Source organism: Gopherus flavomarginatus, chromosome 1, assembly GCF_025201925.1.
Source record: "Gopherus flavomarginatus isolate rGopFla2 chromosome 1, rGopFla2.mat.asm, whole genome shotgun sequence".
Classification (NCBI taxonomy): domain Eukaryota; kingdom Metazoa; phylum Chordata; order Testudines; family Testudinidae; genus Gopherus; species Gopherus flavomarginatus.
Window position 1 is genome coordinate 379,825,411 of NC_066617.1, and position 11,985 is coordinate 379,837,395.

An 11,985-nucleotide genomic window follows, 5' to 3' on the forward strand; every position below is an offset into this window, starting at 1 on the left:
GACTCCTGGGTTCTCTCCCTGGCTGCGGGAGGGGTGGGGGGCTGGGAGCCAGGACTCCTGGGTTCTCTCCCTGGCTGCGGGAGGGGTGGGGGGCTGGGAGCCAGGACTCCTGGGTTCTCTCCCTGGCTGCGGGAGGGGTGGGGGGGCTGGGAGCCAGGACTCCTGGGTTCTCTCCCTGGCTCTGGGAGGGGCATGGGGTCTGGTGGGGTGGGGGGCTGGGAGCCAGGACTCCTGGGTTCTCTCCCTGGCTCTGGGAGGGGCATGGGGTCTGGTGGGGTGGGGGGCTGGGAGCCAGGACTCCTGGGTTCTCTCCCTGGCTGCGGGAGGGGTGGGGGGCTGGGAGCCAGGACTCCTGGGTTCTCTCCCTGGCTGCGGGAGGGGTGGGGGGCTGGGAGCCAGGACTCCTGGGTTCTCTCCCTGGCTCTGGGAGGGGCATGGGGTCTGGTGGGGTGGGGGGCTGGGAGCCAGGACTCCTGGGTTCTCTCCCTGGCTCTGGGAGGGGCATGGGGTCTGGTGGGGTGGGGGGCTGGGAGCCAGGACTCCTGGGTTCTCTCCCTGGCTCTGGGAGGGGCATGGGGTCTGGTGGGGTGGTGGGCTGGGAGCCAGGACTCCTGGGTTCTCTCCCTGGCTCTGGGAGGGGCATGGGGTCTGGTGGGGTGGGGGACTGGGAGCCAGGACTCCTGGGTTCTCTCCCTGGCTGCGGGAGGGGTGGGGGGCTGGGAGCCAGGACTCCTGGGTTCTCTCCCTGGCTGCGGGAGGGGTGGGGGGCTGGGAGCCAGGACTCCTGGGTTCTCTCCCTGGCTGCGGGAGGGGTGGGGGGCTGGGAGCCAGGACTCCTGGGTTCTCTCCCTGGCTGCGGGAGGGGTGGGGGGCTGGGAGCCAGGACTCCTGGGTTCTCTCCCTGGCTGCGGGAGGGGTGGGGGTGCTGGGAGCCAGGATTCCTGGGTTCTCTCCCTGGCTCTGGGAGGGGCATGGGGTCTGGTGGGGTGGGGGGCTGGGAGCCAGGACTCCTGGGTTCTCTCCCTGGCTGCGGGAGGGGTGGGGGGCTGGGAGCCAGGACTCCTGGGTTCTCTCCCTGGCTGCGGGAGGGGTGGGGGGCTGGGAGCCAGGACTCCTGGATTCTCTCCCTGGCTGCGGGAGGGGTGGGGGGCTGGGAGCCAGGACTCCTGGGTTCTCTCCCTGGCTCTGGGAGGGGCATGGGGTCTGGTGGGGTGGGGGGCTGGGAGCCAGGACTCCTGGGTTCTCTCCCTGGCTGCGGGAGGGGTGGGGGGCTGGGAGCCAGGACTCCTGGGTTCTCTCCCTGGCTGCGGGAGGGGTGGGGGGGCTGGGAGCCAGGACTCCTGGGTTCTCTCCCTGGCTGCGGGAGGGGTGGGGGGCTGGGAGCCAGGACTCCTGGGTTCTCTCCCTGGCTGCAGGAGGGGTGGGGGGCTGGGAGCCAGGACTCCTGGATTCTCTCCCTGGCTGCGGGAGGGGTGGGGGGCTGGGAGCCAGGACTCCTGGGTTCTCTCCCTGGCTCTGAGAGGGGCATGGGGTCTGGTGGGGTGGGGGGCTGGGAGCCAGGACTCCTGGGTTCTCTCCCTGGCTCTGGGAGGGGCATGGGGTCTGGTGGGGTGGGGGGCTGGGAGCCAGGACTCCTGGGTTCTCTCCCTGGCTGCGGGAGGGGTGGGGGGCTGGGAGCCAGGACTCCTGGGTTCTCTCCCTGGCTGCGGGAGGGGTGGGGGGCTGGGAGCCAGGACTCCTGGGTTCTCTCCCTGGCTCTGGGAGGGGCATGGGGTCTGGTGGGGTGGGGGTCTAGGAGCCAAGAGTCCTGGGTTCTCTCCCCGGCTCTGGGAGTGGAGTGGGATCTGGTGGGTTAGAGCAGGGGGCTGGGAGCCAGGACTCCTGGGTTCTCTCCCTGGCTGCGGGAGGTGCGTAGCATGGGGTGGGGGGCTGGGAGCCAGGACTCCTGGGTTCCCTCCCTGGCTGCAGGAGAGGAGAGGAGGGGAGGGGAGGGGAGGGGCGTGGGGTGGGGGGCTGGGAACCAGGACTCCTGGGTTCTCTCCCTGGCTGCGGGAGGGGCCTGGCGTGGCGTGGGGGGCTGGGAGCCAGGACTCCTGGGTTCTCTCCCTGGCTGTGGGAGGGGTGTGGGGTATGGTGGGGTGGGGGGTTGGGAGCCAAGAGTCCTGGGTTCTCTCCCCGGCTCTGGGAGTGGAGTGGGATGTGGTGGGTTAGAGCAGGGGGCTGGGAGCCAGGACTCCTGGGTTCTCTCTCTGGCTGCAGGAGGGGCATGGGGTGGGAGCCAGGACTCCTGGGCTCTAATCTGCCCATCAGAGGGGTGCAGGAGCTGGTGTTAGAGTGGGGGGGGCTGCATGTGCCCCCTGTTACTGCAGGTGGAGGAGCATTCAGTTTCCCCTGACAGCTCAAGGGGGCAGCAGGCAGAGCCCCCCCAGGGGGCAGGATACCTCAGGGTCTCCCAAGCACTGGCCCGTTACAGCTATTGCTTCTGTTGGGGGGATCCTCACTAGTCCTGCCCATCCCAAACCTGGGGCCCTGGCTCTCCCCAGACCCCAGCCAACCCCCTAGCTGATGTGGGCAGGCCCCCCACCCCCAGGGACTTTTCTTCCTTCCTGTTCCCTCTGGGGGACCCTGCACCTGGGGTCACTGAGACACAGTCAGGTTGGGCCTCACCAGGATGGGGGCAGGGGCCTGGCCATGCCAGGAGGTGGGCATGGACCAGGTCGCACCGGGAGGGTGTCAGGGGAAAGGTCATGCCAGGCAGGGATGCCTGGGGAGGGGGGCAAGTGGGGCAATTTTCCCCAGGCCCTGGGCCCACAGGGGCCCCCACTAGAGTTTTTGGGGGCCCCTGGAGTGGGGTCCTTCACTTGCTCCAGGGGCCCTGGAAAACTCTCGCGGGGCCTGGGCCCCCGGAGCTTTTTCCTCTCCCGGTCTTTGCAGGCGGAAGGTCCTTCCACTCCAGGGCGGAAGGATCCCCCCTCTGCCGAATTACTGCCGAAGCGGGACCCACCGCCGAAGTGCCCCAAAGACCCGGCTGCGCTTTGGCGGTGGGTCCTGCTTCGGTGGTAATTCGGCGGCGGGGGGCTCCCCCTGCGAGCCTTTGGGCCAGTTCGGCGGCGGGCCCTGGAGTGGAAGGACCCCCTGCCACTGAATTACTGCCAAAGCGGGACCCGCCGCCGAAGACCCCAGGCCCCTGGAATCCTCTGGGCGGCCTTGATGCCAGGAGGGGCTGCACCAGGAGTCAGACAAGGGCCAGGCTGCGCCAGGAGGAGGGCAGGGGCCAGGCCACGTTGGAAGAAGGGCAGGGCCCAGGTCACCCTGGGAGGGTGTCAGGGGCCAGGTCATGCCAGGAGGGAGGCGGGGGGGGGGGCAGGGGCTGCACCAGGAATTGTGCAAGGGCCAGGCCGTGCCAGGAGTGGGGCAGGGTCCAGGTCGCGCTGGGAGGGGTGCAGGGGCTGCACCAGGAGGGGTCAGGGGTCTGGTTGCGCCGGGAGGGGGGCAGGGTCCAAGTCACACTGGGACGGTGTCAGGAAGAGCTCTGGGGTCCCATCACAGCAGGAGGGGTGCCATGGGCAGGCCATAGGCTGGGCTAAACTCTTGGGCCCCTTCACACAAACCAGAGGGTGATGCTAACCCAGTGGTGCCTGTCTGAGGCCTGGCTCGCTATGGGTCTCTCAGCACCAGCTCATGCTGCCCCGCTCGCAGGTGATGGGGCTGGCGCATCCCCAGCTGTTTCTGCTGAACCTCAGCCCCAGGCAGCTTGGAGGGAGGGCCGGGGCTCCCTGGTGACCAGCGCCCTCCCTTGGGCGGCTGGAGCTCCAGGCGTCGGCCCCACAGCTAGACCTTCTCCCTCCCTGAGGGCAGCGCACCAGGCTCCAGCAGCAGTCAGTGCCTCGGAGCCCAATCCTGCTGGGGGTGCGATGCGCTAACGGGCTCTTCCCTCTAACGGAGAAGGCAGAACCAACCCCGTGGCTGGATGCTGAAGCCAGACACACAGCCTGGAAACACAGGGACGCAGAGTACACCGGGGAGGGGAACTAGCCACTGGGGCAGTTTCCCAGGGTCATGCCGGATTCTCCATCCCTGCCAGGTTCCTGTGAGACAGGAGTTAGGCTAGTAGCCAGTCATGTTAGTCCCTTCTGGCCTTGGGCACATGGCAGGGCGGAGGGGCTGCATCTGGCCCTGATTCTGCTCTTCCCGGAATAGCAGCTCGCTCCTAGGGCGCAGAGAAACTCTTCCCTGCGCCCTGAGGGTAAGCAACACTGCCTGAGTGTGCACAGAGCCTCAGCAGATACAGGTGTGGGAGGGGCACTGCCCCAGGCCTCTCAGCAGCATGTTCACTCTGAGCCCTAATGACAACGACATGTTAACTGTTCCCTGCTGGTCATTTTAGCAGAAGCCTCCAGTTAGTGCACTGAGCCTGTGATCATCAACCACTTCCCCACCAGCCCTGCTGTGTGTCGGGGAAGCAGGGACTGGCTGCACCAGGGAAGCCCAAGGCAGGGGAATCGGTAGAGCTGAATCTCACAATGGGTGGGGTGGGGTGGGGTGGGGGGTGCACTAATCAGGGAAGGAGGGAGAGGGGCTGTGCCATGGGGGTGGGAGGAGGGGAGCTGCATCATTGGGGAGTAGGGGGCTGGTTCATAGACTCAAAGGCCAGAAGGCACCAACTAGGGCTAGGCTGATCCATGTATCAGAGGCCAGAGACCTGCCCCCCAGTAACTCCTAGAGCCGAACAACCTGTCCTGATTTAACAACTGTCAGGGATGGAGACTCCCCCAGCACCCCGGGCTTACGAAGGTACGTTAGTCCAGCCTGAACGTGTCTAGCTCCAGCTCCCAACCACTGGAGCGTCAGACCTTTCCCTGCTAGCCTGAAGAGCCCACTGTTAAATATTGGTTCCCCCATCGGTACTTGACTGTGATCACGTCACCCCGCAACCTTCTCACATCCATCTCCCTGAGTCTGTCACTCTAAGGCAGGTTTCTAACCCTTTAATCAATCATGGGGCTCTTCTCTGAGCCCTCTCGTGTATCAACTTCCTTCTTGAATTGTGGGCTCTCAAACTGGACACAGCATTCCAGCAGCAGTGCCAGAAACAGGGAAAATCACCTCCCTAGCGCGATTCCTGTTCATGCCAGGATCACATCAGCTCATTTGACCACACCGTCACCCTGGGAGCTCGTGTTCAGCTGATTATCCCCCTACACCCCAGTCCCTGTTTTCTAGGAGAGATTCCCTCACCCTGTAAGCAGGACCTGCAGCCTTTGTGCCTAGCTGTGTTCACATTCAGTTGTATTAAAATGTACTGTCTGCTTGCACTCAGCTTACCAAGCAATCCAGGTCACCATGGTGATGCTTTATTTTTTTTCAGGTAACTGATGAAATAGTAAATAGTGCAGGGCTAAGAACCACTCCCTGCAGGACCCCGCTGGATACAGCCCAGCTTGCCGATCCCCACCCCCATTCGGAGAGTTGGCAGTCAGCCCATTTTGAATCCATTACAGTGTGTACGATGTTAACGTCACAGAGACAAGTCAGGGGAAATACAAATCTTCTGTTGGTGACAAGCTTGTGAGCTACTCCGAGACGTCACCTCCCCCATGCTGTCCAGTATCCTGGAATGCACACAGCGACACCACCATGGTGGTGGCATACCACTATGTTAATTTGGTAGCACTGTAGGTCACCTTCCGGAAGTCAGCATATTACGTCTCTCACAGACTCCCAGGCCCCATGTTCTCTCAGCTTCGTACGGTCCTGGGGAGGAACTGGCTTCAGTGTGACCGTCCTTCTCGGGGTCCAGCCTCCAGCATGCCTGTCTCTCGCTGGAGGCCCCCTCAGGGAGTCCCCTCGCTCTGGACCCACAGGGCCTCCACTCCTAGACAGAACAATGCCACCGATCTCTAGCTGTAACCAAGTGGGTTTTTCCCATGAGGTTGTATGTGTTACTGTTTTGCATGAATGCTGTGTGTACCTCAGTTTCCCTGTGTGCTGCACCAATGCCTAGGTGGTGGGAATGAGGGTGTGACTTTTGCTGAGACCCTCGGTGCAGGCGAGGCGGCTCGAGGGGCCTGCACATAGGCGATGGCTGGTGCCCCCAGGAGTGGGATGTGACCAGGTGACACTTTGCCTGGGAAGGGAGACAAAGACCAGGAAGAGCCGCAAGGGGCATGGAAACAGGGCACTCTGCTGTGGGGGACATGGACAGGGCATCAGGCCCAGGGTCCCCCCCAGACTAACTGAAAGTCATTGATTTCTGTGCTGACAAGCTCTGTGCTATGCTGTGCCACACGTTGGCACAGTGATGGCTGACTGCAGCGTTGGGGTGCCAGGCCCTTTGGCTTCTGCAGGGATCCCGACCCGCGAACAGGAAGTGCATGGTGAGAACAGGGGGCTGGATGCGCCCAGGTCAGACCAGGAAGGCCATAGGTGAGGCTCCTTGCCCTGGACAGCCCTGAGGGGAGTCACGCTACCCGGGGTCCTGCTGACTTCATACTGAGCAGTCCCAGAGCATCAGACCTGTGACTCCCTCACACTAGCCTGCAGGGACCCTCAGCCAGCGTCAAACAGGAGCTTTATTGAGTGTCTGAACCAGCCCAGGCAGTTCTCAGAGGCCTCAGCCCTGGCCAGCTGGGTCTGTCCCAGTCTGCTCTGTCTCCCATCCAGCTGCCTCCTTCCAGCCGAGCCCCTTCTATCACCTCCCCCAAGAACCTCTCCTGCATCTTCTGTCCCGGGCAAACCCGTCGCTGGGGTCCCCTCTCTTCCATACTTTGTTCCCACTGGCCAGAACAGCTGGTCAGGGCACCGGGGTCCTCTCTCCACAGCTCATTGTCCTCGCACTGGCCAGAACCGGCTGACTGCCCAGCTGAGCTGGACCGTACTCCATCTCCAGGCCGTTGTCTGGGGTCCCGGCAGCTAGCTGAGGTCACACCTGGCCCTCTGAAACTACAAACCCTCCCCCACCACCTTGTTAAACATACACACACACACACCATCTTAATGCAAACACATAAGAAAACCCCCCACTTCATCACACTATCAACTTTATCAATCAAATTTGTAATCTCATCAAAGAGAGCTATCAAGTTAATCTGTGATGAAGTGGGAATGTTCTTAGTGCATTTCTGAATAGTGTGTGCCTGAGTTTCCCCTGTTACTCAAGTACCTAGGTGGTGGAACAAGGGTGTGTGATCTTTGCAGAGACCCCAGAGGGGAGGTGCGACTGCTGACGGGCTGCTTGGGCACGGAGAATGGCCAGGTGCTCTATCCTGGCAACTGATGGCCGGAGCCCACCCTTTGCAAGAGCCAGGGGGAGGTGTTGGAGAATAAAGTGAGACATGGATGCCGGGAAACCTGTGATGAAGTGGGACTGTTCTTAATGTTTCCTCTGAAGACAGTTTGGGTGCCTCAGTTTCCCCTATGATTTTCTTAAGTCTCCAGTGTGCATAAATGGCCCACAATCTGTCTGCTAGCAACTGGCTGGGGCCCTTCCCCCTGCAAGGGAATGGCTAAAGGAGAACAAAGGGATCAGGTGACGTCCTGGCCCAGGAAAGAGACAAAGGCCAGAGGTGGGGCTGGAGAGTTTCAGTTTGGAGCTGGCTGGGGACGGGAAGTGAGGGCAGACGGGGTTGTCTGGCTCGCTGGGCCCCAGAATGGACCCGGTTGAGGGGACCTGTTCTCTGTACCTACAAGCTCTGTTTTAGACCCCTGTGGCTTCCCCATGACCCTGCCTGGGCGGACTCGCTGTGGGAAGTGCACGGAGGGGCAGAGGATGCTGAATGCTCCAAGGTCAGACGCAGGAGGTGAAGCGGTGTGAGCTTTTTGCCCTGGACAGAGTCTGCTCCAAGGGAGAGGAGGCTCCCCAGAGTCCTGCCTGGCTTGTGGGTAGCAGTTCCAGAGCATCGCCCAGGGACTCCGTGACAACGTGTTTGCCCAGGAAAGAGACTAAGGACAGGAGGGCAGCTAGAGGTGACTGAAGCTAGGCTGTGGGATGGGGAGCCCAGGGCTATGCTCCCTCTCCCCCCACCCGGACTTACCGTCGAAATCAGGAACCTTCATCAATCAAGCTCTGTTCTACGCTGGGTTCCTGATGATAATGACCCATCTGTCACACGCGGGCTGGGAGTCACGTCTAGCTGTGGCACGGGGGGGCAGGGCCCTTTGGGGGTGAGGCTACTCCAGGGAGACTCGCTGTGGAGAGTTCACGGGGTGACCAGGGGGCTGAATACTCCGAGGGGCTTGCCCTGGTGACAAGTGCCCTGAGGGGAGATGCTGCACCCCAGCATCCTGCCTGGCTTCATCCAGAGCCCCGAGCCTGTGCTCTGGTGACAGTTTACCATGGTCTCTTTTCCATAAACCCATGCTGATTTGCATTAATTATATTTCCCTCCTTTAGTTCTTTATGAATCAAGTACTGTATCAGCCAATTACCTTGCCCTGCATTGATGTCAGGCTGACAGGCCTGTAATTACCTGTGTCAGCCTCACTGGCCTATTAGCTTTCTTCCAGTCTTCTCGAACTTCCCCAATGTCAAAAATCAACATAACAGTCCAGCAAGCTTCTCATCCAGCTCTTTTTAAATGCTTGGATGCAAGTTTATATGGACCTGATGATTTTAAAATAGTAGCTCCTGTTTAACAGTCTGCTATAGACCACCAGACCAGGGGGATGAGGTGGACGAGGTTTCCTTCTGGCAACTAACAGAAGTTACTAGATCGCAGGCCCTGGTTCTCATGGGAGACTTCAATCACCCCGATATCTGCTGGGAGAGCAATACAGCAGTGCACAGACAATCCAGGAAGTTTTTGGAAAGTGTAGGGGACAATTTCCTAGTGCAAGTGCTGGAGGAACCAACGAGGGGCAGAGCTCTTCTTGACCTGCTGCTCACAGAGAAGAGTTAGTAGGATCCTGACACAAGGAAGAAAGCAGAGCAGTAGAATACAGACCCTGGACTTAAGAAAAGCAGACTTTGACTCCCACAGGGAACTGATGGGCAGGATCCCCTGGGAGACTAACAAGAGAGGGAAAGGAGTCCAGGAGAGCTGGCTGTATTTTAAAAGAATCCTTATTGAGGTTGCAGGAAAAAAACATCCCGATGTGTAGAAAGAATAGTAAATATGGCAGGCGACCAGCTTGGCTTAACAATGAAATCCTTGCTGATCTTAAACACAAAAAAGAAGCTTACAAGAAGTGGAAGATTGGACAAATGACCAGGGAGGAGTATAAAAATATTGCTCAGGAATGCAGGAGTGAAATCAGGAAGGCCAAATCACACTTGGAGTAGCAGCTAGCAAGAGATATTACGAGTAACAAGAAGGGTTTCTTTGGGTATGTTAGCAACAAGAAGGAAGTCAAGGAAAGTGTGGGCCCCTCACTGAATGAGGGAGGCAACCTAGTGACAGAGGATGTGGGAAAAGCTAATGTACTCAATGATTTTTTTTGCCTGTCTTCACAAACAAGATCAGCTCCCAGACTACTGCACTGGGCAGCACAGCATGGGGAGGAGGTGACCAGCCCTCTGTGGAGAAAAGTGGTTTGAGATTATTTATAAAACCTGGACGAGCACAAGTCCATGGGGCGGATGTGCTGCTTCCGAGGGTGCTAAAGGAGTTAGCGGATGTGATTGCAGAGCCATTGGCCATTATCTTTGAAAACTCATGGCAATCGAGGGAGGTCCCGGGTGACTGGAAAAAGGCTAATGTAGTGCCCATCTTTAAAAAAGGGAAGGAGGAGGATCCAGGGAACTACAGGCCAGTCAGCCTCACCTCAGTCCCTGGAAAAATCATGGAGCAGGTCCTCAAGGAATCAAAATTCTGAAGCACTTAAAGGAGAGGAAAGTGATCAGGAACAGTCACCATGGATTCACCAAGGGCAAGTCATACCTGACTAACCTAATTGCCTTCTATGACGAGATAACTGGGTCTGTGGATGAGGGGAAAGCAGTGGATGTCTTATTCCTTGACTTTAGCAAAGCTTTTGATACGGTCTCCCACAGTATTCTTGCCAGCAAGTTAGAGAAGTATGGGCTGGATGAATGGACTATAGAGTGGATAGAAAGCTGGCTAGATCGTCAGGCTCAACGGTTAGTGATCAACGGTTCCATGTCTAGTTGGTAGCGGTACCATGCGGAGTGCCCCAAGGGTCGGTCCTGGAGCCAGTTTTGTTCAATATCTTCATTAATGATCTGGAGGAGGGTGTGGACTGCACTCTCAGCAAGTTTGCAGATACATACAAGGGTAGGGAGAGGATACAGAGGGATCTAGACAAATTAGAGGACTGGGCCAAAAGAAACCTGATGAGGTTCAACAAGGAAAAGTGCAGAATCCCATGCACTGTTACAGACTAGGACTGAGTGGCTAGGCAGCAGTTCTGCAGAAAAGGATCTAGAGGTAACAGTGGACGAGAAGCTGGATATAGGTCAACAGTGTGCTCGTGTAGCCAAGAAGGCTAATGGCATTTTGGGCTATATAAGTAGGGGCACTGCCAGCAGATCGAGGGACGTGATCATTCCCCTCTATTCAACATTGGTGAGGCCTCATCTGGAGTACTGTGTCCGGTTTTGGGCCTCACACTACAAGAAGGATGTGGAAAAATTGGAGAGAGTCCAGCGGAGGGCAACAAAAATGATTAGGGGGCTGGAGCACATGACTTATGAGGAGAGGCTGAGGGAACTGGGATTGTTTAGTCTGCAGAAGAGAAGGATGAGGGGGGATTTGATAGCAGCCTTCAACTACCTGAAAGGGGGTTCCAAAGAGGATGGATTTAGACTGTTCTCAGTGGTGGCAGATGACAGAACAAGGAGTAATGGTCTCAAGTAGCAGTGGGGGAGGGAGGTTTAGGTTGGACATTAGGAAAAACTTTTTCACTAGGAGGGTGGTGAAGCACTGGAATGGGTTCCCTAGGGAGGTGGTGGAATCCCCTTCCTTAGAGGTTTTTAAGGTCAGGCTTGACAAAGCCCTGGCTGGGATGATTTAGTTGGGGTTGGTCCTGCTTTGAGCAGGGGGTTGGGACTAGATACCTCCTGAGGTCCCTTCCAACCCTGAGATTCAGATTCTATGATCCTCCAGAGGTACTAGTGGAATGGAAAGAGCGTCAGCATCACCGTATGACCATGACCAAGTCACCTTCGCCTTCTCTTTGTTCGGCTGCACAGACTGAGCACCTTTAGTCCCATTGCAGGGAAGCTGGGCAGCCCTTGTGTAGATCCTGTCACTCTTCCAAGCCTTTTTCCATTCATCACCAGCCTTCCCCCATGGGGACCCCAGAATTGGCACAGGCAGCTGAGTGTGGGTCAGCCCCATGTGATATTTGATGCAAATTACATGAGCTAATTTACATATTTAATAGATCCTGCGCAGACCAGCCCAGAGAACCACACCCAAGTTCCTCTGTGTTAATAACTTGCGACTGGCTAAACCAACTTCCAATGTAGATATGAAGACACCAAGAGATGAAGAATCCCCCACTTCCCTTGGGCCTTGTTTTCAATCTGAATGGGTCCCGGCACAGGCTTGTACTGCCTTTCCCCACTAGTGTAACAAGCCCGCTCAGACGCAGTGATTTCCCCCAGGAAGGGACTTCTGCCCTGCAATCAAGTCACCACTTGATCGTCATTTTGGTAAGCTACACAGATCACGCCCCTTACAGCTGTCACTCAAGGCACATCAGGCCTTTTCTCCAGCCCTTCAATCAGTTCCGTGGCTCTTCTCTGCCCCCTCCAGTATTTCAGCGTTGTGTTCGAAATACCGCCCAGCGTCACTGCAGTGCTGTACACAGCGGTAAAATCACCTCCCTGCTCCCGTTTACATCTGCAAGGATCACATCAGCGCTCTGGGCCCCAGTATGGCACTGGGAGCGCATGTCGAGTCACTCCAGCCTCCGTATCCTGCCCAGTGACGGCTTTCCCGGACGCAGCCCCCAGCGTGAAGGCAAGGCCAGTCTTCCTTGGGCCTACATGCAGGACATTGCCTGTGGCGGGATTCAAACACG

At 58.3% G+C, this 11,985-nt stretch overlaps 1 long non-coding RNA gene across 1 annotated transcript; it reads right to left on the minus strand.

Moving 5' to 3' along the window:
- Positions 1 to 5,332: 5,332 nt before the first annotated feature.
- Positions 5,333 to 8,959, minus strand: LOC127035145 (uncharacterized). The gene is made up of 2 exons (XR_007769583.1): positions 6,767 to 8,959; positions 5,333 to 6,127 (listed from the first exon to the last, which is right to left on the minus strand). It is a non-coding gene; the product is annotated as an uncharacterized LOC127035145 (long non-coding RNA).
- Positions 8,960 to 11,985: the final 3,026 nt, after the last annotated feature.